The following is a 6,000-nucleotide window of genomic DNA, read 5'->3' as shown; positions in this document are numbered from 1 at the left end:
CTCTGGGAGGAGACACCTTGGGGAAGGGGTTAGTAGAAAGGAGGGGGTTTCCAGGAATAGCTGGGCACCGCCCTGTAGGAAGGAGGCCCGGGCTCTGAGGTCTGGGCGGGAGACAGACGGTATTTCTCCTGGCACACACTGAAACCTGGGAACGTTTAGGATCCTTTGGGTTTTTTGGGTTTTTTTTTTTGTTTTTTTTTTTACCCCTTTCCTCTTCTTTATGGAAAATCCTTAGATAACTTTCTCAGACGGCTTTGGACATCCTGAAAACAGGGAGAAGAAGCACCCAGAACAACACTAGTACAGGGCATAGCTTTTGTATCTTGGCACAGAAAAAGGAGACACACTTTGTACATATGTAAAATTGTGTCTTGGGAATAGCCACTGGAACCTCTGAAAAGGATGAGACTGGAGACTGGAGCCCCAACAACTCTTTTTTTTTTTTTTTTTCAGCTTAAAGGTGTCTGGCCATAGGTTATTTCTGTGCCCCGATACATGTTAACTAAACAGCCACCACACAATCATGAACCAGCACGAGGTCAGCAGCACCATGACTTCCAGAGCTCTGGGCCTGCAAGGAGGTAGGGCGCAAAGTTTTATCTACCGAAGCCAAGGTTGCAAGTTTGAGCCCTAAATGGGCCTCTTAGCTTTTTTTTTTTTTTCTTTGTGGCTGCTGACTACCGGATTGACAAGCCTGGAATCCTTAACCATTGCCCTACATCCAGCCCAAGGCTGAGTCCCAACCCCTCATCTAGGCTAAACCCTGGTCCCAGACTGTATCATAGCACCAGCCAGTCTATCCCTGTGCAGGAGATGCATTCTGGGTTTCACGGATGCCAGGCTAGGGAGTGGCTGTTCAGGAGAGCCCACCCCCAACACCCAAGACGCGACTCAAAGTTTCCATTCTACTGCCCGCGGGTCAAGAGCGCAGTCCACGGAGAGGAAAGACATTCTGAAACCGCAGCCCCTTTGCTGAAGGTGAGCTGGCCCAGCTCCACGGGGCCAGGGAGGTGGCCCGAGAGAGTGGACTATTAGAAGCTTGCAGGAGCCGGCCCCAAGCCTGGCGCTAGCGCAGCAGGTAGGCTCTCCAGATCTCCCACCACATACGGGGAGCGCCGGCCCCCAGGACAGAGGGGGTTCTGGCGGCCCCTCCCGCCTTTGCGTGGCCACCCCCTTTCTCCGCTTGCTTGCCTTCCAAAGCCCAGATCCCTGAGGGCTGAGCTCCGCCCTGACCCCCAGACGTGCATCCAGGGCGCCTCAGTAGCACCACCTGCAGGCGAGCCTGCAAGGCGCAGCGCCTGGGGCCCAGGAGGAAGGAGGAGGAGAGGGGAGAGGTCAGCTCCCCCACCAGAGCCTTCCCGGCTCGCGCGTGCCTTCCCTCGCCGCCCCAGTCCCGGAAGGCCGGGCTAGCCCCGAGCCTGTCCGGCCACAGGCTGCCGGCGACTCCGACCTTTCATTCCTGTTGCTTCGCTCCCAGCAGCCTCTTGCCGCGGGCGCCTCTTCTCGGGAAGTAGTGAAGTCACACTGAACCGGATTCGCTGACTCATGAGAATTCCCCCCCCCCCCCCGCCCCCCACACACACCTTGAAACTTCCCCTGGATCCTTTTTTTCTTGCTCCCGCCCGCCACCCCACCCCGCTTCCTCCAGTACCCTCAGGGCAGCTCCTGGCTCATAGGAAAGACCCAGTGGAGAACTCCATGCTTCTGTCATAACCAGGCCACTGTGCGCTGTTTTGGAAATGCCAGGGAGGACACTGCATATTCCCAACTCTGAGCAGAGCTCCCACTAAGGTATCCTTTTGCAATTATCCCCCTCCCACAGGGAATACCTGCTGAGAGGAGGGAATCTGGGGATTTCCTTCCCTCCTCAGGGCTTCCGAACTGGCTGGGAATATGGGATTTAGGAAAGTGGCTGCCTGGTTTCTCCAGGAGTGAATGGTAGAGCCAATTCTGAGCTGACAGCTCTTCTTTGGAACCAACTCTTCCAAGGAACAGGGCAGAATGCAGGCTTGTGCTACCATGGGGACAAGTATAGACTGCCCTGAGCCTTGAACTGCCCTGGACCCTTGCATTAAGTCAAACTGATCACCTGATAGGTCACCATGGCCCTTCCTCCTAGAGCTTGGTGCTGGCTGGGTCCGGGTTGAGATGGGGGTAACTTTGAAGCCAAGGATGCTCTGTTTTCACCCCCCAGCCTACTGTGCCCCTAGTTTGAGGACTTCCACTGGCGTGGGAGGCCAGAATTCCACACAGCTTGCTTGGGATACTAGTCTCTACAAAGTGGCTAAGGGCCTCAGGCCAGGGCTGGGGAAGGCTGAAGGAGATCTGCTGCTCTCCTCTGAAATGCCCAAAGCTCCCTTTTCCCTCCAGAGGGCAGGGGATCCTTATGCATCTTTCCCACCCAGCAAATCATGGTATTGGATGAAGTTTCCTTTTGTCTGTACTGTAAGAGCCAAGAGCCAGGTGCTGCTGAAGCTTGCAAGCTTCCCAGCTCACTTGTCTCTGCACTTCCAGGCCGGGCTCTGTCAAGGCCATGGCCAATGTCGAAATGGCTATGGACAAAGAGCAAAGGGGATGAACAGGCTGGTCTTGGGGCTTTTGTGGCATGAGGGGGAGGGGTTCTGAGCTCTCCTCTGGGTATGAAGTTGAGAGCCGCCCTGGGTTACAGTGGCTGTCCAACCACCAGTTCTGCAGGGTATGTTTGTCAGGGATTGAGCCATTAAATGGTTGGATAGGAATGTATTTGCTAGGATTATGGCAGAGAATAATCCCACCATAGAGCCTTCCTGGGGAAATTCTGGGCTGGGAGCCAATTTTTTTACGGGGCTAAAGGATGCTACCTTTCATGGAGCCATTTGTGAGGCTGTCATACTCCCCAGGGAGAGCAAATAAGGCAATGGTGCAATTTCTAGGGGTCCTAGATGTAACTTGCTAAAGAAGAATCATAAGCTACAAACAAACATGAAACTAAACCTGTAAATCTAGTTGAACCAAAGGGACAGCAGAGACAAGGTGGAAAGATGTTTGCCTAAGGCTTTGGGTCCCATTAACATTTGCTGTCAACCTTAGAGATCAAAGGCAACTGAGTCCATGGAAAGATGAAGAAAGCCCTATGCAAGCATCTAAGAGACTTTGCCATACACAGGAGGTTAGAGCTGAGGGTGGAGAGATGATCTAGTATGTTCCCCTCATTTTACAGATGATGCCAGGATTTAGAAAAGTGGCTGCCTGGTTTCTCCAGGAGTGAATGGTAGAGCCAAACAAGACTCAAATCCAGAAGAGTGTTCCTAGAGATGAAAGAGAAAACATAAACGTTAGAATGGAGGGAGAACCATCATTTGGTCGGTGAAAGAAAAGCCTAGATGCCCTGGCTGGGTGATTCAGTTGGTTGAAGCATCGACCAATGCACCGAAAGTTTGTGGGTTCAATTCCCGCTCAGGGCACATACCTAGGTTGTGGGTTCAATCCCCAGTCAGGGCGAGTATGGGAGGCAAGTAATTGATGTTTCTGTGTTACATTGATGTTTTCCCCCACCCCTCCATTCCTCTCTCTCTCTCTCAAATCAATAAAAACCTATCCTCAGGTGAGGATTCCAAAAAAGAAAAGCCTAGACTAGGTAGAAGCAGAACTATAAAGAAATCTGAAGAGTAAAGAAGTTCCAATCTGAACCCACACACCATACTCCCAGCACTTACATTGCACTGACAGGTTCCCTTGACTTGTGTCCACTACTAGGTTATAAAGCCAGAGAGCAGGGAGTGTATTACTCTTCTTCTTCTTCTTCTTCTTCTTCTTCTTCTTCTTCTTCTTCTTCTTCTTCTTCTTCTTCTCTCTCCTCCTCCTCTCCTCCTCCTCCTCCTCCTCCTCCTTCTCCTCCTTCTCTTCTTCTCCTTCTCCTTCTCCTTCTCCTTCTCCTTCTCCTTCTCCTTCTCCTTCTCCTTCTCCTTCTCCTTCTCCTTCTTCTTCTTCTTCTTCTTCTTCTTCTTCTTCTTCTCTCCTCCTCCTCCTCCTCCTCCTCCTCCTCCTCCTCCTCCTCCTTATTCTTATTCTTATTCTTATTCTTATTCTTATTCTTATTCTTATTCTTATTCTTATTCTTATTCTTATTCTTATTCTTTTTTGTGAATTTTTGTGAGCTTATTTGAGCCACACTGTCAAAATATGCCAGGAAGCAAAACCTCAATGAATTGAGATAATGCTCCCTTACTCATCTTCTTATCTCCAGGAACTATTATACCATGGCATGCACTGGCTGCACAGTAAATGTTTGCTATCTGACCAACAAATACACTTATTCATGCAAGTATGTATTCATAAATTCAACACCCACATTAGGTGCTGCTCCAGAAGCATCTCTGTGTTGTGCTGCAAATGACAAGATATTGTAGGTGGGAACCTGCCTAAGAAGCCAGGCATCTCTGTCCCAGACATTACTCTTGAGCTTTCCCCAACACAGACCTTGGGGACTCTACTGAGATGAGGCAAGATCTTTAGGAAGGTACAAGACTAGCCTAAATTCACAGGAGTCTCTGCCTTGTAGCGGGCCTAAGGAAGATATTTTGGCTCTTTGTCCCTGAGTTGTCAATGCCCACTAACCAGAGACCACTAGAATACTCCTATGGTTGAACAAGTTGGGTTTATGTTCACTGTAGTGAGGGGTATTGCACACCATGGGGAACTATGGGGTATGTCAGGAAGAGGGTGCTAGAAAGGACTTAGTAGGATTTGAGCTGGCCTAGGTTATTTGGGGAGGGTTTAAGGAAGCCAGGCTTTGCTCTGGATTGGATAATGTCAGGAAGCAGGTAAATTCAATGGGTATTGAATTAAAGAAATCTTTTAAAAATATTTTTTTATTGATTTCAGAGAGGAATGGAGAGAGAGAGAGAGAGAGAGAGAGAGAGAGAGAGAGAGAGAGAGAGAGAGATCAGTGATGAGAGAGAATCATTGATTGGCTGCCTCCTGCATGCATCACACGGGGGATGGAACCCACAACCCGCACATGTGCCCTGACTGAGAATCGAACCGTGACCTCCTGTTTCATAGGTCAAACCACTGAGCACAATGGCTGGCCTAAATAAACCTTATTTATTAGGAGGGCAGACTATAGTGAAGCTAGTGCTGTAACTGGCAAGGAAGCAGCAGTCACTCAGATTGGCCAGGAAAGTGGGGAGTGTATTTGATAATTTCTGTGGTTTGGGCAATTTTCATGTTTTTGTCTGTGTTTACACATGATTGTGGAGTAGTCTTGTTTTTGTCTGGGTCCACCATGGTCAGGGCAGCCTTGTTAGATGCTAATGTCATGAATCTGTTTATGTTCAGTAGAACACCCAGGCCTAACCTGAGTGCCAGGCCAGTTTGTAGCAACACCAAAGCCTAGCCTACAGTTCCAGGTCAGCTTCTGGATGTCAGGGGCTGCATTTCTCTTTCTCAGAATGTTCATTTTGAGATGATCCCTGTTTTCCTACCATGGCGTGGCAGTTCAGTATCTAAATATTTAGACCCTCCCTGTACTCTGACCTAGTCACACCCATCTGTAGAACCAGCCAGTCAGGGAAACGTCATTATTGGCTTGGGCTGTGTGTCTCTGTGTGTGGTTTTGTGTGCATGTGTCTGAGCCCGCCAGAAGTTCCCTGATAAGATGGGAAAGAGGCCAGTGGCAGTCCTGCTTCACCTCTGGGCCCACAGGACTTCCCCTCTGCTCAGAGAGCAAGGCACTGGGATTGAGTCCCAGTGATCTCTAGGGCAACAAGGGTGCCCAGCTTTAGGTGGAGTCAGGGAAGGACAGAGGTGATCCTGCCAAACTTGAGAGGAGCGGGAAAGGGAAGGGGTAGTGGTGGAAGGGAGGGGAGGGTTCCTTTGTATAAATGCGTCTCTAGAGGAGCTGATTTTCCTTCTAGGAAGCAGCCTGCAGTAGGTCACTGTGGATACCCCACCCCTATCCTTTTCTGTTTTAAGCCTCTTGTCTCCAAAACAGGCCCTGTTAATTAAAACAACTACAGA

This window comes from Myotis myotis, unplaced genomic scaffold (genome assembly GCF_014108235.1).
Source record: "Myotis myotis isolate mMyoMyo1 unplaced genomic scaffold, mMyoMyo1.p scaffold_m19_p_4, whole genome shotgun sequence".
NCBI lineage: Eukaryota > Metazoa > Chordata > Mammalia > Chiroptera > Vespertilionidae > Myotis > Myotis myotis.
The sequence above is the reverse complement of the archived record's forward strand: the minus strand, read 5'-3'. Positions refer to the sequence as shown.